The following is a 26,032-nucleotide window of genomic DNA, read 5'->3' as shown; positions in this document are numbered from 1 at the left end:
GAGACTTCACTTTTGAGATTCTGATAGGAAACCAATATGTTACAGTTACCTCTTCCATCTTAGAAAACTGTGTTCATATCCATTTGCCTACAGAGAGGAATCTAAGTAATTATTACAACTAACATATCAATTTATTATTCTTGATGTGTGCATTCCTAAGAAATAACAAGAAAGGAAATTATAAATTTATAGATTAAAAAGATAAAAATCATTTGAATTTAAAACTGGAGATGCTAGTACATTTCCTTTTGTTTAAATTGTGGCTGCCTCAAATGAACCTATGTCTCACAGACATAGAGAGCAGACTTGTGATTGCCAAGGCAGCTGCCTGGGGCCAGGGGCTTCTATATTTTAAAAGGATATATAAAGGCAAATTTAATTTAGAGATTTTTGTTTAATATCTATAAAAACTACACTCCCATGTAGGGATCAGGAGACTTCCAGCCATATTGTTTTTTGAGTTACAGTGGAATTTTGATGAAAAAGTGAGCTGCACTAATTCTGTGCTGCAGGATCGGGGGAGTTGCCAGATGGGGGCAGGATGGGGGGTACTGGGGAAATGAACACATTTTCAATAGGTTTCCCATATTTGTCTACATTTGCTCCTTTTTGTCCCCCTTCTCTACAAGGATGGTGTTTTAAAAAATCAATGCACGTTTATTAAGAGGGGGCTGAGAAGAGTTGAGAGTTTGAGGTCAGAAGGTGCAAATTATTACGTACAGAATGGCCGTACTGTATAGCACAAGCTTCCCGGGTGGCTCAGTGGTAAAGAATCGGCCTGCAGTGCAAAAGGCACAGGAGGCTTGGGTTCGATCTCTGCATCAGGAAGATCCCCTGGAGGAGGGTATGGCAACCCACTCTGGTATTCTTGCCTGGAGAATCCCACGGGCGGAAGATTCTGGTGGGCTAGAGTCCACAGGGTCACAAAGAGTCCAACACAACTGAAACGACTGAGAACTCACTGTATAGCCCGGGAACTGTATTCAGTATCCCGGGATAAATCATAATGGGAAATAACAAAAAAGAATGTATGTACGTGCAAAACCGAGTCACTCTGCTGTCTGGCAGAAATTAACACAGCATTGTAAATCGACTAAACTTCAATAAAAAAATAAATGAAGAAAAATAATAAAGTATGGCTGCCGGTGCTATCTTTACTTACATGAGAAGGTCTATAATAATCTTCCATGGTAGCCAATGAAAAATTTCTTCCCATGCTGCCAACTTGGTGAGCATAAATTACTGGGAACTTTATATGGAATAAATTATGTTCTTAAGCCTTCTCAGATGTGCAGCCAATAGAGATTTTAAAGCAGAAAACGAAATGCAAAATTGAGCTCGAAGGGGTATTTGTTGTGTTTGGAACCCTCTCTGGAGTAGCTTCCTCTTTAGCTCTGGGAGGGGATTACGGGCGCTGCCTTCCAACCCCAGGCTTTCTTAGCCACACGCGGCTCTTCAGAAACCTGCGTGTGGTTTGCTTCTTCGATTTAAATAAAGCGATGTGGACTATTGCAAATGCTGATGTGGCAGTGGGCCATAGGAAAACAAAATGAAGAACCCTGCTCAAGTGACAGACAGGACAAAGAGGGAAAGTGTCACTGACCCCAAATGTGCCATTGCCTGACTTGCGTGCTTTTGTTGAGAACCCTGTGCTGCCATCTTTTTTGTACGACCACTGTAAGTGCAATTCATGGGTACTCTCAAATCCACGGTGAGTTTAATTGATTTGTGGCTTTCCCCACTGCTGACGATGAAGTGGTGCTTTGGCTGTTGAAAGGTGAGGGGAACTTGATTTCAATGCAGAGATGAGATGAGATGCAGCATTCTGTAAACTGACAGATGGAAATTCTGCTTCAGAATTCATTATTTGACATGGAAGATAATGGTGAAAATTTGAATCTTTGAAAGAGTGCAGAGGGTCAAAATACAGTCAGACCATTGAAAAGTTAAATGAATTGCACTTGGAAATACATTTAGATGGCAGCTTCTAGGTTCCCTGATGATCTTTCTGATAGATTTTTCTATGTCATCTTGTTTTCCTCATTCACTTTGAGCTATTAAGGTGCCTAACTAGAACTTTGGATGCATGCATGTGTGCTAAGTAGCTCCAGACATGTTTGATACTTTGTGACCCCTTAGACTGTGGCCCACCAGGCTCCTCTGTTCGTGGGATTTTCCTGGTAAGAATCCTGGAGTGGGTTCTCATGCCCTTCTCCAGGAACTAGAACTTTGGGTCTGTGTAACTCCTGACACGTGAATGGAAAATGATATTCTTCATCTAAAGATACAGATATCTTGAGGGATTGATGCTTTATGGGTCTGCTATGAAAAGGTTGAAACTACATGGCTTTATGATCCAGCAATCCCGCTGCTGGGCATACACACTGAGGAAACCAGAAGGGAAAGAGACATGTGTACCCCAATGTTCATCACAGCACTGTTTATTATAGCCAGGACATGGAAGCAACCTAGATGTCCATCAGCAAATGAATGGATAAGAAAGCTGTGGTACATATACACAATGGAGTATTACTCAGCCATTAAAAAGAATACATTTGAATCAGTTCTAATGAGGTGGATGAAACTGGAGCCTATTATACAGAGTGAAGTAAGCCAGAAAGAAAAACACCAATACAGTATAGTAATGCATATATATGGAATTTAGAAAGATGGTAACAATAACCCTGTGTACGAGACAGCAAAAGAGACACTGTTGTATAGAATAGTCTTACGGACTCTGTGGGAGAGGGAGAGGGTGGGAAGATTTGGGAGAATGGCACTGAAACATGTATAATATCATGTATGAAACGAGTCGCCAGTCCAGGTTCGATGCACGATACTGGATGCTTGGGGCTTGTGCACTGGGACGACCCAGAGGGAGCGTATGGGGAGGGAGGAGGGAGGAGGGTTCAGGATGGGGGGAACACACGTATACCTGTGGCGGACTCATTTCGATATTTGGCAAAACTAATACAATATTGTAAAGTTTAAAAATAAAATTAAAAGAAATTACATGGCTATATCTAGTTTATTAGCAGCAAATTAAGTTACAAAATGTCACATGTTAATTGTAATTAGTAAAAAAAATGAAAAAGCTATGAAAAAAAATTTTTTTTTAGCAATTTCCTTTCTAATCAACTCCCCTCCATGGTTTTCAAATTGTATACATGAATTCTCTGATGCTTGTCTTTGAAGGATGGAACCTATTTCCCAGAAGTGACAAAGAACTGCTTTGGAAATTAGGTAATAAAAAGTAATGGTGGCTTCTGGTTTGGGTGCAGGCTCTCTCTCTTTTGGATCTCTGGCTCTGGGAAGCCTAACAAAAAGGTCCACAGGAGTAGGAACTGAAGTCTCTGCCAAGAGCCAGTGAAGCACTGAGCCGGCCAACAAGTAGGAGAGTGAACTTGGAGCCAGAGTCTGCAGCTCCAGTCAGTCTTAAGATGACCTGAGCTCCAGCCAATAGCTAGACTGCATCCTCACAAGAGATCCAGAAGCAAAACCACTTCACTAAGCTGTTCTCAGATTCCTGAGTCTCAGAAACTGTGTGAGATCACAAGTGTTTGTGCAGCTTGCCAAGTTTGGGGCTAATTTTGTACAACAATAGATAGCTTGTACGTCACTCAGAAGTAACTTGCACAGTGTCTGGTGCTGTCTAGGAGGCTAAAAAATATTTGTGGAGTGCATGAATTAAAATGAATAAATGAAAAGTTGAATTTAGATCCTTCCCTAGCAGTCCCTATTATTTAACAACCTTTTAACTAGCTTCAGAGTGTTTCTAGGAAAGGGTCTCTTCAATTATTAAAAGTTGAGTCATTCAACAAATATTCATGGCTGTTTGTCAATGAACAACTCTTCCACTGCGGAATATTGTGAGCCCACTGGAGCATCTGCCAAGCTTTTAAAAAGAAGTAGTTACGGAAGCTCTCTCTGTTTAAAGCAGTTGAAAACTAGGTTTGGGGCTGGGGAGACACAAGTCACCAAGAAAAGTGAAGGATTAGGAGAAGGACAAAATTTCTCTCTACACCGACAAACTCAAGGTATTCATAGGTGAGAATGAGACCATAACTGAATCGAGGGATATAAATAGTGTGAGACGTTCAACAGTGAGTGTGGACAGTGAGGGGGAACGTGGCCTCTCATCCTTTCTGGGGTGTGATGTGTGCCCTGAGCAGCTGCCTTTTGGGTCAGATCATCTGCCTCAGAACCCCACCTATTCCATTTACCAGTTGTGAGAACTTAAGGAACTCATTTAATCCTTTGAAATCTCATCCACACATTAAGCAAGCAAAGAGTATGATGCACGATTTTAAAACAGATAAAACTGGTGAAAGGTTTAGTCCAGTTCCTGGAATGTAGTAAATCCTTTAAAAATTGTTATTTCCTTTCCTTACGACGAATTGTCGTGTCTCCTACGCGGTTAGCCACTTGACTGCACACATGAACCTCCCTATGAGGTTCTTTACCATGTGTGACATGTTGAGATCATCTGAAAATACGGAGTCACGGAGTATAATTGGGACATGGTTGGATTCATCTGCTGTTCTAGGAGGAGCCTGGTAAGATGAGATAAAGGGAGCATGGACACGTCTACAGTCTTTGAGGATGGACACTGTGGAAGATGCTGAACACTCATGCTACTGTTCTTTCTGCTCCATATGGCTTTCTGCTTAGGTGTTCTTTCTTCTTAGGTTCTAGCTTTTGACTGGCTTCTTGAAGAGACCAGATGCATTTGGAGGCCCCTCCTGCACCATCAGTGTGACCTTGATGGTTGGTCTTGCGTATCTCTAAGGGCTAACTCTGAGGTTTGAGCTACCTGGGCCATTGCAGAAATAGTTCAGCCAGAAGATTTCAAGGCTGTTTACTGAGAGACAAGTGAAGAAGTGGTTCACTCACCGCTGGCTGTGTCACCTTGTCTTGGCCATGCTTGATATTGTCTGCGTTTGCGTGCGTATTCTCTTCTCCTTTTCTCTTTATCTTGTTAAGTTTTGTCACTTGGCCACTTCCTTCTTCTGGTCTCACCCGTCCCTATAATCTGCCTCAATTTCCCCCCTCTCTCCTCTCCTTCTCTCTCCTCCTACTCCGGGAGGAGAGAAGAAAACCCAGAATGGGCCTGGACCTATGCTGGTTCCTCCCTTGCTTTTCTTCTTACTCATGTTGTGTGATTTCATTGTGGAGGCATTTTGGAGTTTGCCCAGCAAGTGAGTTCATAGGTAGATCCCACTAGAACATTGGGACCCATCTGCAAATAAATATGACAAACAAATTAAATGTAACATCTAATGATATTAAACCTACATTTCTGTTCTGTTCACTATTTTTTGTTTGTTTTTTTGTTCTGTTCGCTTTTGTATTAACGTGTCTTCCAAGTTTGACTCCCATTTGTTTTTGATATTTAGTAAGATAAAACACACCTTTTAACTTTTTAAAAGTCCTGGTGGGAGGAATTGGAAAGCATAATCGAGAAAATTCTGTAGAATGCCCCCTCCTAGGGGCAGAGAAACTCCATGGAGCTTTTCCTTATCTGTATATCTCTATCTCTCCTTGCAACTTATAAAGAAAAATATCCTAGTAGATCTGTGGGATTCATTGCTTCTTTTTGCTCTAAATCCATTATCTCAGCATAGAAAACATATTGCATGGCAATTGTATCAATAAGAGTTTAGAGAAAACATGGAAATTATTTTATTTGTAAGGATAAACTAGATTATGCTGCTGTAACAAATTAGCAGTAAAGTATTAGTGATTTAACAGAATGAAGGTTTTTTTTTTTTTTTCTACATATCAGTGGCAGGTTGGCAAGGGGATTCTGTTCCATGTACCTGCACAGAGCCCAAGATGGGGGCGGCCCTACTATCTATTACTGGACCACCCTGAATTAATCCCTGGAGAGGGGAATGGCTACCCACTCCAGTGTTCTTGCCTGGAGAATTCCACAGACAGGAGTCTGGTGGGTTATGGTCCATGGGATCGTAAAGAATTGGACACCACTGAGCGACTAATGCTTTCACTTGAATTAATGGCATCCTCTGTGGCTGCAGCAGGGGAAGAAAGTACTCAAAGGCTTCATGACCAGAAGCAGCATTGGTCTTTCTTCTCATACCCTGTTGGCCAGAACTAGTCATCTGGCTAAGCATAACTGCCAGGAGTCTAGAAAGTACAGTCTTTTGTGTGGTTGGAAAGCAGCGGAAAGCCAGATACTGGTGAGTGCCCGTGTTGTCTCCCACATTACAAATTTAATCCCTTCAGGAAAACCAAGGGCTAGAAGGGGCTGTGTGCTAGGCCACAAAATAAGCCAGTGACAGAGTCAGTACTAGAACTCAGGTCTATTATTTCTGCGGATATTTTTGCAGCAGTTAACTCCTTCCTCTCTGGGAAATGATGGCACATGGATAGGTGGCAGTAGTGGTAAAGAACCTGCCTGCCAACGTAGGAGACGCGGGTTTGATCCCTGGGTCAGGAAGATCCCCTGGAGGAGGAGAATTCCATGGACAGAGGAGCCTGGTGGATGACAGTTCATGGGGTAGCAAAGATTTGGACATGACTGAAGTGACAGCACATAGCATATGCAGAGTAAATCATCAGGTGTGAATGAAGAATGATGACCTTGCTGTGATCTTTAAATTATCCTTTTCAATCATATGCCAGGCAACGTTTATTTTCTTCTTGTGGCTTAGAGGAGTTCCAGGCCATATCTCACTAGTAGAGAGTTTTCTTTTTCTTACTTAAGCAAAAGCTACTTTTTTTTTTTTTTACACTCAAGTAGTAACAATATTCTGTATGTACTTAGACAGAAACTTCTGAAGTCATTTTCAGGTATCTTTTCTCAAGTGCTTTACACATAATGTATGAGAAATGAGGAGGTTGCATGTCACTGACTTAATTTTACAGGTACCCAAGGCGATGAGAATATGCATACAAGCTCACACAGCCAGTTAGTGGTGACCCTGGGACTAAAATTCAAAGCTGTGATTTTCAAAACTGGTACTGAAGCACAAGCTGGTTTGCTTCCATTCTTTTTCCTAGCATTGTGGTGTAAAATAAATAGTTAGGTTACTTTCTCCAAGCTTCAGCAGCTTTTCCGTGGTAGGGGGAGGAGCATAATTTGACTCTTAACCTTGGATGCTTTTGCTAGATTCTTATGTTGAGAAAAATATAACACACTTTGACATGTGGAGGGTGTTACATTGAGGCTCAACTTATGTCTCCAATACTCTTCTGAAATACAAAATTTTTTTTTTCGCTCTTTATGTTTTCCTTAGTTGGGAATAATAATATAACTAAGGCATGGGATTAAAAGTATGCCTTTCAAATTCCATATACTATACGCATGTTTGCTGTTACTTATTACTCAATATTCTGTGATAATCAAGAGCAAAGAGGAATATGAAACAAACGGAGTAAACTCAGCTCTACAATTTCTCTTTCTATATCTACTTTCTATTCCTTAGAAGCTATCAGAGTACTGATAGACAGTATATGTCATATGTAGAAACTTTGTACAACTGATACATCTCCTTGGGCTAATGGTCGCAATTAATAGAACCTTGGGCTAATGGTTGCAACTAATAGAAATAATAATGCTTGCTTCCAGTTGCAGCTAATAGAACCAGGGTAGAAACTGGCTTGATCAAAAAAAGAATATATTACCTTTGGTAATGGAAAAGAAGAGGGAAAAGCTAAGTGTGCAAATAATACCCCTAGGAAATTATTTTTTTATCTTTTGGTTCTGCTTTGTATTGATGTCATTCTCAAGTAGGTTCTTTTCAAGTGGCAGCAAAGATGGCCACTAGTACCTCAAAGATTATAGCTTTGTAATTTAGCTTTTTTTTTTTTTCTTGGTAGTTGTTGCATCAAACATTTCAGGGTTAATAACCATAGGTTTGATTGGGTCTCATGCCCAGCTTTGGAAAAGTCACCATCGTTTTGATTGATCAGGTCTCAGTTATCATTCAACTGCTGGACCCAGTGGGTAGAGTCAGCTCTATTTAAACCTTAAGCACTGAGATACAGAAAAGAGGTGATATCTTAACAGAAAATCCACCTTCTATTACATAAAGAAAGAATGGATGCTGGGCAGAGAAAAATTACAGATATCTATTGCAGTTCTCAACTATATTCTCAAGTACTCAACAAATGTAGGAGAGAAAAATAGATGATTACCACCATGGGTGTTATTTTATGTTGAAAGCAAAGAGAGCTAGGATGCTAAGGACAGGTGGAAAAATCTGACAGATGAAGTCAGATCTCAAGTTACCTTCTTCTCTTTAACACTACAGTTTCCCAGAGCTTTACACATGTAATAGAAGTTGATAATAATTTTCACAATTTTTTAATAGAAAAATATATTGGGGGGGTCTATAAGCTATAAAACAAAATTTTTAAAGTTTGTAAATGATCAGTCTTCTCCAGGTAAATAAACATGGAGATGCTGGTCTATTCTTTAGATAAGATCACGTTTCAATCCCCAGGATCCCTGTTATTCAATTGGATTTACCTTTGCTTAATTTGTAAGCAGCTCTGATCCCAAGTACAACTGCCTTCAGAAGAGGAACCTTATCTTTGATGTTCTAACTTTCAAAAAATGCCAATTACTGGTGCCTCAAGCCTGGAGTGCAGTCATGGGACAACCAGTTCCTTCTACAAATCATGTCCACTTATCTCTGTGGGCTAAGACCATCCTTTTCATCTGCTTGTCATATCTGGTTTTGGTGGAACTCATTTGCAACCCTCATACATAAAATATTCCCTAAATACCAACTAAATCAATACAAATCCATCAACAGGCTATGCTTGTAAATAAACTATCAACTGATGCTTGTATAGCACACCCCGCTTCCCAAGTTCTTGCACGTAAACCATCTCACTTGATCATCATGAGAGCTCTGGAAGGCAGGAAGGACAGATAAGAGTATTACTTCTCTCCTGTCAAAACTAATGAAACAGAGACTCAGTGATCTGCTCAAACTGATGACTACTGTGAGTTTTTGGAGTCCAGACCTCAGGTTTTTCTCACTACATCTTGCATCTGAATTTGGGTGAAGGCTGTAGTGTTCACTGGAAGGTTCTAGAAAAAACTCAGGAGTCAAATGAACAAGGGTTTTAAGACTGACCGCTGATTGTTAGTTGTATGACTTTGGGCAAGTTTCTTTATCATTTAGCCTCAAATTATTCAACTGTATTGTTTTAACCATTGCATACCTCATAGGATTCTTGTGATAGAATAATACATGGACAGTGCTTAGCAAAGGCTCTGTATGTAAATTCATGCTTCAATAGTCTAGGTATTGTTCTCATCATATATCTCTAAGCACTTACTTAACCTTCATTCACAAAGAGAAATAAAGATTTGAATCATTCATGTGGATTGCTCCACGCTTATGTCTCTATTAACTACATCTTTTAGGTATGGGTAAAACGTGAGAGCAAATTGTCTGAATCAGTCTTTTACCTCACCATGCTTGCATCTAATTGCTTGATCTATCTTTTTTGCATTTCTGATCATCCACTATAAAGCCAAGTGTTTGTTATTTGTACTCAATAGATTATAAGGTTAATACTATCCTGCATATTCTAGGAGATAAGTATAAATTCTGCAATATGATTAAACAATTTAGACTAACGTAAACAACACTACCACCCATTGGAGTTCTGTTTTTCAGACTAAACAAACCTCAAAGAAAGTTATTTCTCCCCTGTTACTTTGTTGTGAACTTTTCCCAATTCAGGCTGCATTATAGATTTTCCCAGTGTTTGTTTTATAAAAGGTAGGCCAATTATTTCCATGAAGCCCCAGCATGGTTCTTCTGTAACACTGGCTTTGAATATGATAGCCAAAACATCCATTTCTTTTGAGCAGAGCCTCATCAGTGAGTGATTTTGTAGAGTAAATGCAAAGGGAAATAGGAAGCATGTTCCTGAAAAGGGGCAGGCTTTCCTGTTGGTCTTGATGCTTTCTGTGGCCTCAGTGTGTCAGAACTGGAGCTCAGCGACGAGGAGCACTGCTCCATGGCGGATCCAACTATCTGCCAAGGTGAGTTTCTAGTGTAATGGTGGAGGCAGAGAGTCAGCAGAAAATAAGAAGTGGTGACTAAAAGAGGGGGGCTATGAGCATGTGGACGGGAGCACCGAGCATAGACTTGGCATGGGGGCGATTCTCCAGGATGATGACATCCAAGGAGAGGGCTGGAGGATGAGTGTGAATCAGCCACATCAGGATTTGGTGGGGGAGAAAAGAGGCAACTATTCTGGGCTCAGAGGAGATGCAAGGACTGTGAGGAGTGAGCAAATTTAGCAGGATTAAGGAGCTCAGAATTTAAGGAGCAAGCCGGCTTCCATGGTGGCTCAGAGGGTAAAGCATCTGCCTGCAATGCAGGAGACCCAGGTTCAATCCCAGTGTCAGGAAGATCCTCCGGAGAAGGGGATGGCAACCCATTCCAGTATTCTTGCCTGGAGAATTCCATAGACAGAGGAGCTTGGCAAGCTACGGTCCATGGTGTCACAAAGAGTCAGACATGACTGAGTGATTGATACTTTCACTTTTCACACTGGCAGGAGAGAAGGCAGAAAAAAGGGTAGGGACCAGAATGAGGAGAGAGTGTAACCTTGGAAATTTCTCCCATTCCTACACCCAACTCCACAAAGGAAGAAATGACCTCTGATGTCCCATTCTCTCCCAGGGGAAAGATTAGTGAAGTCAAAGTCGCTCAGTCATGTCCGACTCTTTGCGACCCCATGGACCATAGTCCATGGAATTCTCTAGGCCAGAATACTGGAGTGGGCAGCCTTTCCCTTCTCCAGGGGATCTTCCCAACCCAGGGATCAAACCCTGGTCTCCCACATGGCAGGCGGATTCTTTTCTCAGCTGAGCCAAAGGGGAAACAGGGGAAAGATGATTCCCTTTAAAGCCCAGATTTTCAAGGGATTGAAAGAAAATGACAATGACTGGGCACTCTGATATACCAGGCACAGTTTTAGTTACTTTGCATCGATTTAAACAATCCTGTGGCATAGGCACTACTGTTGTACCCGTGTTACAGAGAAGGATATTGAGACAAGGGGAGGGATATGATCTGCCCAAGGCACTCAGCGGATGGCTTCCTTGGGACTGAAACTGAGCGAGGCTGGCTCTAGGGAATGTCCCCTCCACAAGGAGTGCTTGTAGCAGGAAGCTGTCCCGTGAGCCGATTCAGGAATTCCTCTAGAGCTTCCGACAGTGCCACGGCAACTATAGAAAACGCTCCTGAAATTCATATATGGCATTTACTCTTTCATTGTTGAAACTTTGGGGCAGGATAATGTTTTAATAAGACATAGTTATGAAAATAATGATGTTCTTAAGCTCAACTTATAACTGCCATTGCAAGTTACGGAGGTTTATCATGAAAGAACTTCCAGACACCTTTTATCTTTACTTCTTTTTTTTTTTTTTTTTAACATGAGTAATGAAACTAGACAGGTCACTGTCCGTTAAAGTCAGTAACATTTCCTGGTTTCCAGGAGGTGACAACAATGACTTTTCTTTGCCTTTTCAGCACGGCTACATTTTGTTGAAATTCAAGATCTGCTTTTAGTATGACTTATTCAGGATTTTATTTTACTTTGCAATTTTTATCACAATTTCACTCTCTCTCTCTCTTTTTTTTTTTTGTAGATTGTATTACACTCTTTTGTCCCCAAATGAAAATGCAGGCTCCAGCCATACTTCCAACGATGGTTTTTTGGGTGTCTTGTTCAGAAGTTCATATGTTAGGGTGAATACGACTTTTGATACATGGGTTGTAGCAAAATGTGAAATTCTAGAAAATACATTACAATTTCAAGAAAAAAAAGTTAAAAAAGTGGAGCAAATTCCATAAAAAAAGAAGCTAATTTTAAACTGAGATGCCTTTATCCAGGGGTTTGTTACTGATCTGCTACAGGACAACCTCAGAATTAACATTGCCTTGCTAACATTTCTAGTGTATGTATAACTTCTGACTAAACTCTATGCTCTATTGGGAAAAAGAAAGTCATGCTTGCTAACTGTTTTCAAACTTAGCAGATTTACTCTGAGAGTACTAGTCAAGCAAATCAGATTCAAAAACAAAAGCATCATGTCATATTTATAGTATCACAAAAATGTTTTTATGAAAAATATTTTAGGAATATCTATAATTATTTCCTGGAATAGTTTTTTTCTTTTTCATTGTTTAATTTTTGGTCCCTGTCAACAAACATTTGTCATATTAGATCAGGTCATTTGAGCTTTGCATCCTATTTCGACATTTCTTCTAGGACATGTGAGCATGGGCAAACAGTTTTTAATTATCCTGATCAAGTGTGGGGGACATCTTTTTGCTGACCCCACTTGTAATCAACTGTGATCTTCCAGAAGCAGGTGAATTGATTGCTTTTATCTTCCCCAACTAGTCAGAAGAGTGGGTCATATATTATTCTACCCTTTGGAAAAATGCAACCCAGTGATTGATTTTATGACTGCCGCTGGCAGCAAATTCCTCAGAATGAATTCTACTAGGTGAAGAAGTATTTCCTCTAACTTGCTTTAAATTTCCTTAGCATTAACTTCTCCGAGTGGCGCAGTCTCTTATGGGACAATGTAATAAGGATCTATCAGTTTTACTGCCCAGTACCTATCTTTAATGCCTAAGTAAATCTCTCTTATTTTCTAGCCCTGACTCTGTAATTGTAACTTTCGAAATCTCTCGTCATGGGTGAATCTACCCTGCACTCAATTTCTTGCCCTGCTCTGGAGCACTGCCATCCCTGAACTACATACTTGCAGGTGAGAAAGTGAGAAATAGAGACAATGACGCAGATGAACATGTATGACTCTCCTCCATAATGCTGTGGTACTGTGCTCTTTCATATCTATCTTCTCTGCACACAAAAAAAGGGAAATTCATGGAAGACAACAAAAAGTTGCTTTGAAAAATTTTTATCTAGTTCATATCCACATACAGTGCAATATTCTCTTTTATAGCATTATACACCCTGGGATTTTTTTTTATCCTATAAAGAATGATCTAAAGGGGCTTCGACACATCTTTGTTCTAATTTCTACATCCCATGGCGGCGGGGGGTCAAGCCTTCTTTTTATTTAAAACACTAGGCATCTATTTCTTTAAATAAATGGAGATTTCAAGTATTAGTCACTTGTGAAATCAAATGATAATACAATATCTAACTATTCAAACTCCACATTTTTCTCTAGATTTTTGCCAGGATACACCTCATCTTCACCTGCACCCCCAAATAATATTATTTCTAGTGTCTTAGTTTTGTAATGCCACTATCAAATTGGACTTATCTGATGACAAGAAAACTTGTGTAAGACTTTCAAACCTTAAGTGAAAAAACTGTATCTTAACAAAATATATTTTGTCATTTATTTACTGAGGTGTATATGAGAGAGACAAGATGCTTTGTGCTTGTTGAATAAATTGGCTTTGAAATTGTATATTTAGATCATGGAGGCAGGACCCAGAAGGACCAAAAAAAACCCCACATCAAATTGGAGTATATACTGAGGCAAGGATGATTTTACTTTTGCTTTACTTAATGGTGTTTCCATGATGAGAATATGACAGAGGAGGAAGAGGAAAAAGAGAATGGGGGAGGCTGTTAGCAGGAGATATGACAAACCAGGAATGCCCCTGCAGTGGTGCTGTTTTGCCCCTTCTCTCACATTCTTCCCTCCCTCCTTCCTTCCTTCCCTCTCTTTGTCTCTCTCTCTCTTCCTATCGTCTCTCTCTTTTATTTCCATCAAAGATTATTGAGCACCTACCACATGTACTCATGGGCCTGGGTTCTGGGATACAATAGTAAAACAGAAATAGTGTCTGAACTCAGAGCAGGAAAACTGCACTCAAGAAGCAATTGCATGAAGTGCCTGAGAGGTCATCGTCCAGGAATCGGGAGCATGGGTAAAGAGCCACTGTCCGAGACGTGAAGACTTGCTCTGGGGAGCTGTGTTCAAACTGATGCTCAAGGGATGCGCAGGAGCAAGCCTGAAGAAGATGGTGTTAGGAAGAGAAAAGGTCATCTGTAAAACAGACGGAGCTCGTGGCAGACAAGCTGAGGGAAGTCCGGGTGGGCAGGAGGGCTGGGTTGCTGCAGGGCAGGGTTCCAGGGAAGAGTTCACTGGTGAAGAAGGACACCAGGGCTCGGGGGAGGGGGGCCAGCTACTGCTTTGGAAACAAAACTAAAAACAGTACCTGGGAAGCTATTTGGGGAAAAGAAAGTGTTCTTTCCCCTAAATCTCATCAAGATTAGTTTGAGTTCAAATAATTACAATAAAGTCTTTGAAGTAGCTTTGGAACTTCAGAAAAGAGGACATTAGAGATTCAAGAATATACCAAACATTTATATCCATGCATCCCCCTCCCTAGAAAGGGACCACAATATGGGGTATGGGGAGCCTGGCAGACTAGCTGGGTGTAATGGCCTTTACTCTCTCTGGAAACTAACAGAGGCTCACCTGGGGCAGAGAGATTTTTTTTTTTTTTCTTTAAGAGCACTCCTTTCAGCATCAGGCACATACAGCTGAGAGATACCACAGAAAACACCTCTCCAGGTATGTAGTACTTTTCATTCTAACTTGCAAACTTTTTTTTTTTTGCTGGTAAAAGCCACTACTGTCATAAAAATTGATGTTTTTGCTTTCCTACGCAGGGGGAGTATCAGTCTGTTGATGAGTGGAAATTAACGATCAGAGTCAGGAGCACATTTGAGTCATCTCTAATGAGGCGGATGAGCCTAGAGCCTATCATACAGGGTGATGTTAAGTCAGAAAGAGAAAGAGCAATATTGTATATTAACACATATCTATGAAACACATCTAGAAAGATGGCACTGATGATCCAACTTGCAAGGCAGCAATGGAGATGCAGACATAAAGGACAGATTTTTGGACACAGTGGGGGAGGGGGAGGGTGGGATGATTTGCGAGAGCAGCACTGAAATGTATGCATGACTATATGTAAAATAGAGAGCCAGTGGGAGTTTGCTGGGAGCCCAAAGCCCGTGCTCCGTGACAACCTAGAGGCATGGGGTGGGGAGGGAGGTGGGAGGGAGGCTCCAGAGGGGCGGGAACATGTGCACACCTATGGCTGGTTCATGTTGACATGGGGCAGAAGCCATGGCAGTATTGTAATCATCCTCCAATTAAAGATAAAGTTTAAAAGATAAAGGTCAGAGTCAAGATCCCCCTGCCCATCCTCCTACTGGTGCAGAAAATAATTGCCCTGACTGCACCTGAAGACTAAAGGCCCTGTGCACCTCCATCCGTCCATCCATGTCTCCATGACTGACAGGAGACAAGGGCCATTCAGCTGCAAGGAAAAAGACACCTTGCTAGACTGGGCCTCCTGGGAGCCCAGCACAGTTCTGCCACATGGAGTTGTGACTTGCTGGACATCAGGAAGGCCATCTGAGCCCCCATCCTCTTCCACATACTCTTCACGAATGAGCTCAACATCTCGGTTTACCGACCTGCTTATCTACCTTAGTCGATGCCCTGATTTTGTTTTTGTTTGGCCTAATGAAGGCAAGTGGTTAGGAGAGATATCTAAGATATAGGTTCTAGTCTGCTGATGTAAGACTATATTCTGAAATTTGGTTTGGAGAGTCAATGTAGGGTCCTAGACCACCATTCAGTTTCTGACCTTAATATGCTTTTATACCAAAAATATTAAACATTGATGCAGAAGTTATATGCCAAATCATTAAAGAGGCATGACTCATCCATGTTCTCACTGAAGCTGACAAATACTTTGGGTACAGAGACAAGCAGAATGGGACCAGGATCAACCATGGTCCTAAATGGGATCAACCATGTTTTAGGTTGATACAGTGTTTAAACATTTGGAACCCTGTTTTCCTCAAAGGATATTTAGGGAAAAAACCTCTTTCGCTTAGACATATTTAATGCAGTTAGTTGATATTTAAATTTTTAACTTACAAGGGATTTTAAACTGAAATTTTAAATAAATAAAACTGAAATTGTTTTATACTATACTAATACTAGCTATAATACTCTACTATACTTATGATTCTAATACTATACTAATGGGCTTCCCTGGTGACTCAAATGGTAAAGAATCTGCCTGCAATGCAGGAGATCCAGGTTTGATCTCTGGGTTGGGAAGATCCCCTGGAGAAGGGAACAGCAACCCACCGCAGTATTCTTGCCTGGAGAATTCCATGGACAGAGGAGCCTGGGCGGGGGCAGGGGAGGGTGTTCAGTCCATGGGGTCGCAAAGAGTCAGACAAGACTGAGCGACTAACACTTTCACTTTTCATACTAATACTATATCTATATCTATCTATCTACCTATATTTGGGGGAGAAGGAGAATAGGGGTCAGGATTATGTGTGTGTTAATTCAGATTCAAAGAGGCTAATCTGATATTTTGAAAGACTATGTCCAATTTCATCACTAACTGGACAGGCACATTTGTTAAATACCCCTTTGTGAGGCAGGAACATTACTATGTCCCCTGGATCCCAGAACACTCCTAGAACTTTTTCCTGAATCTTCTATAGAGAAGGAACTCAAAACACACTTGCTGAACTGAATTAAATAATGGAGCAGCAGAGCTGGTGGCATCTAAGGATGCTGAAATGCTCAGCTTGTGAGTCCACGCCTGAACCCTGCTACTACTAACTTCTTTCCTGCCTGTTTCCTGTTCCAGATAGAAAGGTGTCCATAACTGGGGTAGTTGACTCAAAATAGCAATGATGACAACAATAGTGTGGTAACGACCTAGATTGAGCACTCACTATGCATCAGAGACCTGGCCACCCACTGTGATTTTCTGTGATCCTTACAGCAGCTGGAGGAGGTACGTTGCTATTGTTATTTCTGTTTCACAACCAAGAAAGCCCAGGCTTAGAGAGGAACTGCTCAGTGTCATGGGACTAGTGCGGGGTGGAGTCAGAACTTCAAGTTGCTTTCTATGGTCTGATTCTTGATACCATGCTGTTAATCATTTCCCAAACTCACCAGGCCAGACCTTAAAGCACAGAAGGTTCTAGAAAATCTAGAAAGATTTCCCTGCACCTCAGAACAGCCAAAGCAAATTCAGAGTGGGAGACCTTTCCTTGTGGCCAATTCTTTCCTTCTTTCCTTTGTTCTTCCTTTTCCTCATGACTCTATTAAGCTCTACCAGGCGCTGCAAGACACTTGAGTGGGTGTGGGAGGGCCGATTGAGAAAGACTGCTCGTTCTGATCTTCTGCCCTCTTCCTGTTCTTCCCACAGGACTGATGGGCTAAACAGACTTAATGCTTGGCTGTCAGCATCCCTGTGGAAGACTCCAGCAGACCCACATGTCCTACGGTTCAACTTTTCAAACCTACCTCTTTGTAATTCCTAAGTAGGAGTCTGAGCTCTGTTGTCATATTTCAGTTTTACAGTTACTCTGAAATATTTTGATCCAAATATGCCCTTAGTGTCATGCTTTATTAATGCGATATGACTCATATTAGTGACTGCTTGTTCTTGAGCCATATGCCCTGAATAAGTTATTGGGTTTCATTGTTTACCCTAAGTTTAAAAAAAAATTCCATGCGCTCTGACCTCGTGACACCTAAACCCTGCTCATGCAGTTAAAACAGGAAAACTAGTTATCTGATATCATGAAGGCAAATCAGCTTGTAGAAGCCCTCAGATGTTTCCATTCCCACTGGTGGGAGGGCATTGTGGGAGCCATGGATTATTCATCAAGAAAGCACAGGAGAGAATTTCTTTTTTGTTTGTTGATTTCCAAAGTAAACCCAAGTATAAAGAGATACAGCTACTGTGCCTTTATTTTTCATTGTTAGCACATATCATTATGTCATCCTGGAAGAACTGCCCAAAGAAATAGAAAAAAGAAATTACCACGTGGATTGCTGAACGGCTCTCCTCCTGCCTGCCTGCAGAATTGTCTGAGAAAGGAAAATACACACGCATTAGTCAGGCCCTCGGGGTTACAAGGCTTCTCACCAGCAGCAGTGCCAGGTTAGCCCGGGAGTCTGCGGAGCAGGCTTTGGCAGGCCACCAGAGAGAGGGCATTTCATAATCAAGAACTTACCCGAGAGGGTTCTGAGCCAACAAGACAGCGTTGGGAGTCAAGGGCTAAGGAAGAACGAGCGGATTTATTCTGTGGACCAAAACCTCTGCACTTAAAGACATTTCCTTTCTAGTTTTGATTTCCTTGTATTTTAGCTGCTGCACATTTTTTTTCGCTCACCATATTTCACAATATATCAACTGTTCTGTCTTTGCTGGACCTGGCTGAAGTGTTACACAAATCGTCACTACAGAATATACTGGCTATACACTGGGTGATGGTGGTAGTGATGGAAGAGACACTGGTTTTCCTAATAAGATATAGGAATAACGAACATTTCTTGAGCACTTTTACTAAGTGATACTAAGACATGCATGAGATAGCTCAGGTAATCCTCTGAACCCTAGCATTTGGGTACTGCTGCTGCTGCTGCTGCTAAGTCGCTTCAGTCGTGTCCGACTCTGTCCGACCCCGTAGACGGCAGCCCACCAGGCTCCCCCATCCCTGGGATTCTCCAGGCAAGAACACTATTACCAAGTTAATTTCAGTTGAGGTAACAGAAGCATGGAAAGGTTAAGTAACTTACCTGAAGTCACAGAGCAAGTAAGTCACAAAGGCAAGACATGAAGCCCTGTAGCTCGATCAAGTTCATGGTCTTAAGAGAGACTCTTTGTTCCTCCAAATGGTCCCAACTCTTGCCTTGGGGTCCACCAGGAGCTGTTGGCAGTGCCTAGGTCCCCATGTTTGCTTAAGGACCTATTATGTAATAGGACCTAACTAATATGTCATTTAAAACTACAAGAAATGCATTGGGTTGAAAGACAGTTTGGCCATTTCTTATAAAACTAAACACACTCTTCCCATATTATCTAGCAATGATATTTATTCACATGAGTTGAAGATTTATGTCCACACCAAACTTTGCATATGAGCGTATATAGCAGCTTTATTCATAATTGGCAAGACTTAGTCCTTTTCAAGTTGTTCTTCAGTAAGTGACTGGATAAACACACCATGGCACGACCAGACAGTGGAATGTCAGGCGACAATAAAAAGAAATGAGCTCGTAGACAGACATGGAGGAAACTTACATGTACTGTACATAATTCCAACTATATGACATTCTGGAAAAGGCAAAACTATAGAGCAGTAAAACCCCCAGATGTTGCTAGAGGCTTCATGGAGAGAGAAGGATGAATAGGTAGAACACAGTTGTTTTTTTTTTTTTTTCCTCACTTTTAAATTTACTCATTTTTAACTGAAGGATCATTGCTTTTCAATATTGCATTACAATATTTCTGCCATACATCAACATAAGTCAGTCTTAGGTAGACATATGTCCCCTCCCTCTTGACCTCCCTCTCACTTCCCACCCTTCCCATCCCTCTAGGTTGTTGCAGAGCCTAGGTTTGAGTTCCCTGAGTCATACAGCAAATTCTCACTAGACATCTATTTTACACGTGGTAATGTGTATGTTTCCATGGTAATCTCTCCATTCCTTCCACCCTCTCCTTCCTTCCCTCCTCCCAAATCCATAAGTCTGTTCTCGGTGTCTGCGTCTCCAATGCAGCCCTGCAAATAGGTTCATCAGCACCATCTTTCTGGATTCCATGCTGCTGCTGCTGTTGCTGCTGAGTCACTTCAGTCGTGTCCGACTCTGTGCGACCCCATAGACGGCAGCCCACCGGGCTCCCCCATCCCTGGGATTCTCCAGGCAAGAACACTGGAGCGGGTTGCCATTTCTTTCTCCACTGCATGAAAGGGAAAAGTGAAAGTGAAGCCGTTCAGTCGTGTCCGACCCTCAGCGATCCCATGGACTGCAGCCTACCAGGCTCCTCCGTCCATGGGATTTTCCAGGCAAGAGTACTGGAGTGGGGTGCCATTGCCTTCTCCATAGATTCCATATATATGTATTAATATGCTATATTTGTCTTTCTTACTTCACTCTGTATAATAGGCTCTAGGTTCACCCACCTCACTAGAACTGACTCAAATGTGTTCCTTTTTATGGCGGAGTAATATTCCATTGTGTATATGTATCATGGCATCTTTATCCATTCATCTGTGGAGGGACATTTAGGCTGCTTCCATGTCCTAGCTATGGTAAACAGTGCTGCACTGAACATCAAGGTCCAAACACAGGGGATATTTAGGGCAGTGAAACTATTTCCTATGATGCCTAATGGTGGATACATGTCTTTATACATTGGCCAAAACTCACAGAACATACAACACTGAGTGAAGCCTAATATAAACTATGATCTTCAACTAATAATAATGTATCAGTATTGGAGCATCAATTGTAACATATGTACCATACCAAAGCAAGATGGTAATAGCAGGGCAAGGTTGGGAAGCGATATGAAGGGATATACAGAAACTCTTTATATAGTTCACTCAAATTTTCTATAAATCTAAAATTCCTCCAAAAATGTATTAATTTAAAGAAAGGATTTTGGTGAACTTGGATGGGAGGGACTGGGAGATAGGAGGAAGTGTTGTTGCCCTTTCCTACCTTTTACATGTCTATTCAAGGTAAATTAAAATTTAAAAGCCAGTAAAGGAAAGAATAGGGGCTTCCCTGGTGGCTCAGACAGTAAAGAACCTACTTGTAATGCTGGAGACTTGGGTTTGATTCCTGGGTTGGGAAGATCCATGGAGAAGGGACATTATCCACTCCACTACTGGGCCTCTAGAATCCCATGGACAGAGGAGCCTAGCAGGCTACAGTCCATGGGGTCACAAAGAACTGGACACATTTGAGTGACTAAGGAAAGAATTCTCAACTTTAGGTATGATCTTGAGGCTATGGCCTATTTTGAATGGTGGAGTCTTGGTCTCCTGTATTCTTGATGCAACAGAGGAGCCATGCTCAGGAACCACCTGCTTGGTGGCTGGGGTAGAGTCAGAAGACGTTAGGTTGGGAGTGATGATAGGGCTTCACGCTGCCCACTCGGGCCCTGCTCAAATCTGCACATTCATCAGAGATTTTGGAGAGCCCCTTCTGGTGGGCTAGTTTGTATCCTGAGCTTGCTGAAATAAGACAATGCTTGGGAGAAAGAGGCAAAACAAAACAAAACAAACAAAACAAAAACAACAAAGTGGGATGGGAGGAGAAAAGAACAAAGAAAGAGAGAGAGGAAGGAGCAAAGGAAGGAAGGAAGTGGAAGGAGAATGTAATTTTGGTGGACCATTCTGAAGGCTGGTATAGCTTCCTACTAAAGGTCTGGTCTTGGCAAGTGATGCTGGAGAAAAGAGGGGTGCCTTCAGATTTTTCTAGTGAAAAAGAATGGGGCTGGAATTTTTCCTAATCCCTCTCAACTTCAAACCTTTGAAGGACCATTAAACCAAAAAGGGGACAAGCTCATGTCTGTCGCCATCTCCAGCATCCTCACCACCAGGCCTGGTTGATGCCATTAATCATACAAGGCGTCCATCTGTGTGCCTGTCACTTGAGCTGCTCCCTATGGTCAGAAAAGCAGATGACAGGCAAATGCCAAACTCTTGCTTGTGTGGGTGTTCAGTGGTGACTCTGGATAGAGAACTCACTTCCCTCTGCCTACATTTTAATTTTCATTATTCATTAAATTTTCTCATTTGCTTTCCAGAAGGAGGCAGTTATATTGGAGGGAATGGAATGAACCCAACTCCATTTGGCTCCTTGCTGAACTAAAGACATGAGAGTTTTAAATATCACTGGGCAGTTGATACAGTAGAAAAACACACACACACACCAAATCTCATATAAGGATTCAAGTATAGGGGCTATCTGAACAAACTGGTTTTCTATATAATCATTTAAGGAATGTTTGGTTTTATATATAGAATCAGCTAGGACAAGGATTTTATTTAGTTGTGTTACATGTAAATGATTTACGATTGGAAATTTCCAGTTCTTACCACTCCCCATCTTTCTAGGAGATTATACCAATGAACTCTGAGGTGTAAGGGAATCTTCCAAGCTATGGAATATTATTTTCAACATGAAATTTTATTTCAATATATGGGTCCCCCAAAACCCTAATAGAATTGAATTATTGACTCAATGGGCTTCCCAGGTGGCTCAGTGGTAAAGAATCTGCCTGCCAATGCAGGAGATGCAGCAGACAATGCGGGTTTGATCCCTGTGTTGGGAAGATCCCCTGGAGGAGGAAATGACAACCCACTCCAGTATTCTTGCCTGGAAAATCCCATGGCCAGAGGAGCCTGGCGGGCTGCAGTCCATGCATCACTGAGTCAGACACGACTGAGCGACTGAGCGGTTGAGCACACACACGCACATTGATTCAACGTGATATTCCCAGAAAACCAGCATTGATGACTCCTTCCCAGGCAGTTTTCTGAGAACTGCCTGACTTTCTGCAGCTGCTAGAGGCTGCTGGCTTCAGAGTTCCTTTGGGTTCTTTCAAGATGAATCTTTAAATGGCACCTGGGTCCATCCTTACATGCAAGCTCAAGAAAGGTTTGATTCTATTTCTAGAAGTGGATTAATATAACCATAAGGAAACAATACGTTCCAATTCTACAATCTCCTTCAGATTTTGAGACTCATTTTGGATCAGTGAGGCAACTTCCCTGAGTTTTATTTCATCCACTTTCTTCATCAGAAGAGGTAGACTTGAGCTCAAGTCCAGTTGGTACAATTTCTGAGCCCAAAGCAATGGGTCAAAATGAACTAAAAATTAATGTCAGATTTGCAGAAATAGTTCATTAAGAAGAGAAGGGAAAAGTTAGAACAAGGAAAAGGATTAAAGAATCTTGCAACTGGAAACCTAAATTTTAAAGTTTGGAACAATTAAACATTCTTACTGATAAAAATTACCCCAAATTAAATGTAAATCTCCAGTATCAACAACAGTGGCTTTAGTCTCATAGTCTGAGGTCTTTTAGCTTTTGTTTTCTTTTTTAAAAATCTTATACCAAACTTTAACTTTCATATTTGTGAAATTAAAGGTTAAACAATAAAAAACATCAGAGTTTGAAGTATTATAATGATTTTTTTCTTCAAGAATATGACTCATATACTATTTTATAATAACACTCAGGAAGTAGAAATTATTTTCATGAACAATAGGGATTATGTGTGAAAGTGAAAGGAGAGATAAATACTTTTATAGGTTTGAGAGTCTTCACTTAGGTATAATACAATAAAATATAATATTATCCACTTAGGACAAGAGCAATACTTCCTTCTTTGAACCAGGTTCTATTACCTCACATTCAGTGCCAAACACATGCAAGTTATCTGACCTACAGAGGAGGGGGTGAAAAAAAAAAGATCCATTTTGTCAAGAAAAGAAAGATATATGAAAGTAATACTTACTTAACAAAGTGTGAAAAAACACAATTCTTGGCTTATTTTACTTGTTGAGACTGATAAGAGCGTCCTAAGCATCTTTCATGGATTTTTATTTGTGCATTTACAGCACAACGTGGTAAAGCACAAGATAAAGCTGAAGAGATGCAGTTGCATATGGCGCCACTAGGAACCAAAGGGCTTCAGCCAGCTTACGTTCACAGACTTGAATCAACCTTTCCGCCTCCAGCATCTCCATTTTGCCCCCTCCCCAGCCATGCATGTGCAGGCATCACAGGCGGGAGGGAAGTTTATTCTCCATAAACAATTCGCTCTTTGGCCACTCTTTGAGCGTGCCAACCAGGTTGCCAATTCTGATGTAGACACCTGTCCATTTGGAACAGGAATGAAAACAGCCACTCATTTCCTAGAAACCATCAAACACCCTGTCAGGGAACAACAGCTCTCTGCTAACTGCAATCTGGGCAAGACATGAACGGGTCACGTCGATAGCCAATTACCAATCCTCTGAGCCATTCAGCTTCCTTCAGATTGATGAAAGTTCCTGATTCCTTCACTGCAATATAGTTTCAAGAGGGTTCTCTTATAATCACTGTGATACTAAGCTGCTAAAACCTTAATTTCTCTTGAGCAACAGGCTTTTTAAAACACTGCTAAGCAGAACCTGCAAATAAGGGTACAAGGCCAATCCATATTTTAAGGTAACTGCCTGAATGACGGCATCTTCATTGTTCAAACAACAACAAAGGTGATTTTTAACTGCATGGCTATTGGACTCTGGAAATTTTGCATAATTTCAAATACAAGCGTGGGCATTTTCCTCTGTGTGTGTGTGTGTATGTGTGTGTTGGAGGGCTCTCAGCTCTTTATCTTGTTCTTTGTCCTTTGTCCTGTTAAGACACTGGCTTGGTGTCTCTAAGGACGACACCTTCATGACTCCTGGATGCAGAATATTTTAGGTTAGTGCTGCCTACGACTTTCCGATGAAATGTCACTACTGAAGTGAACTTTTGGAGAAGCCTGGGTCCCGAGTTTACGAGCTCCTCCCTGGCGGAGGCTGGAGACTAATGTGGGTTTAATGTTGTTATGAGCCAGGCGGCTGAGCCGGGTAACAATACGAGTCTGTTGGACATGTCTTCTGGGTTGTCACGTTCAATTTGCACATGACCTCCTGGCCAAAAAATGGGAAAGAAGTGGTAGAATGTGGGACTGAAAGCTCATATTATTGCTTTGACAGCTTCACTCATCTAGAAGTAATGCAAAATGCAATTTATATTTATACACTCTGACCTCCTGTGCAGAGAGGGAAAGTATCTAATGATGGGCCGAGGTACTGGAGGAAGAAATAGATCTCAATACAGCTGGAATTTGTCTACATTTTTGCTTTTCAACCATTCAATTACAGTCAAAAGATAAATGAAACACGAACAGCGCACTGGTGAGGTAGTGACACAATTATTTTATAGTGACTGGGTTCTGGCTTTGAGTCTTGGCAAAGGTGGCCACAACACGCCTTATTTCACTGGAGACAGATAATCTGTCTGCTCCCACTGGACAAAGGCCCTCTGCTTGTAGGTGCGTCATTATGCCCATCAGAGAGGAAAAAAGACACCAGCGAGTCAGTGACACTCCAGATCTGCATTTGGAAATTCTTGAGAGGGGCTGACACGTTAATCCTATTAACCAAGATAAATCAAGTCAGGCCTGGTAGTAACTGGGGCATTATTCACTTTCGAGTGGAAAGAGGCAGTAGGCAGAAAGCACCATTTTCTTTTGTGCATCGGGAAATTTACTGGCTTTTACATGCCCTCAAATAGCTTCCTTCTGAATAGAGTCCACCAGCTAACTGGGGAGAATGGGACTATAATTGTCAGGATCTTCAAATATGTCGAGGATTTCAGAACAGGGTTTTAAACCCATACTGTTTCCAGGATCTACGGCTTCATAGTCTCTCTAAAAGTAGGACACACAAGGAAAAGGAGTCTGGCCCTGTCCAGAGATTAAAAGGGACACTAATCATCACCTTCATAAAGGCAGCAGCTCCTGCCTGGCTGAGGGCAAACTACCACTTGAACATGTTTGTGTCAAAGGTTATACGAGAGACCCAGAGATCAACCTCGAGAAATAAACAAAGAGAAATGGGAGACTGCAGTAAGCAGTGCACTGGAGTATTTCTAAAATGACTGCTAAACAATTGCATTTGTCTATATTTTTGCTAATTTTTTCTTAATTTTTATTCTTTGGGGAATAAAGGGCTGCCACTGCATAAATTTTCCTACATGTGTTAAACTTCTCCCCACTGTGTCCCACCAGAAGTTCTGATGCAGAAGACAGGAATGCATTTTTTTTTTTCTTAACTGAACAGAATGTTCTGTGTGGAGGAATATCAAATAACATAGACTCTCAAATCAAATCTTTCTACTTTCCCTCTCTTATCACAGTTTATGACACACACTCTCCACCATTACCTCCACCCCTAGGGAAAAAAAAGGGGAGATCACTTGCAGAGTTCAGCTGGTCAATTTCCGCAGGTTTCTTTTAGGGAACAGAATGTGGTTTGGGTTTTAAGATATTGTTTCTAAGGTTTTACTAGTGTCTCAGTACAGAAAAAAATTAGCAGAGAGGGTGTGAATTGGAGAGAGATGGACACAGGAAGTCTGGAAC

At 41.4% G+C, this 26,032-nt stretch overlaps 1 long non-coding RNA gene across 1 annotated transcript in view; it reads left to right on the top strand.

The window, feature by feature from the left end:
- Positions 1-17,786, top strand: part of LOC138984355 (uncharacterized) — a 37,663-nt gene extending 19,877 nt beyond the window's left edge. The window contains exons 2-3 of the long non-coding RNA XR_011461619.1: positions 16,692-16,841; positions 17,259-17,786. This is a non-coding gene — a long non-coding RNA (uncharacterized lncRNA). The remainder of the gene's footprint in view (positions 1-16,691; positions 16,842-17,258) is intronic.
- The last annotated feature ends 8,246 nt before the right edge of the window (positions 17,787-26,032 follow it).

Source organism: Bos mutus, chromosome 21 (genome assembly GCF_027580195.1).
Source record: "Bos mutus isolate GX-2022 chromosome 21, NWIPB_WYAK_1.1, whole genome shotgun sequence".
Lineage (NCBI taxonomy): Eukaryota > Metazoa > Chordata > Mammalia > Artiodactyla > Bovidae > Bos > Bos mutus.
Note: the sequence above shows the minus strand (reverse complement) of the source record. Positions and strands in the feature narration are given on the sequence as shown.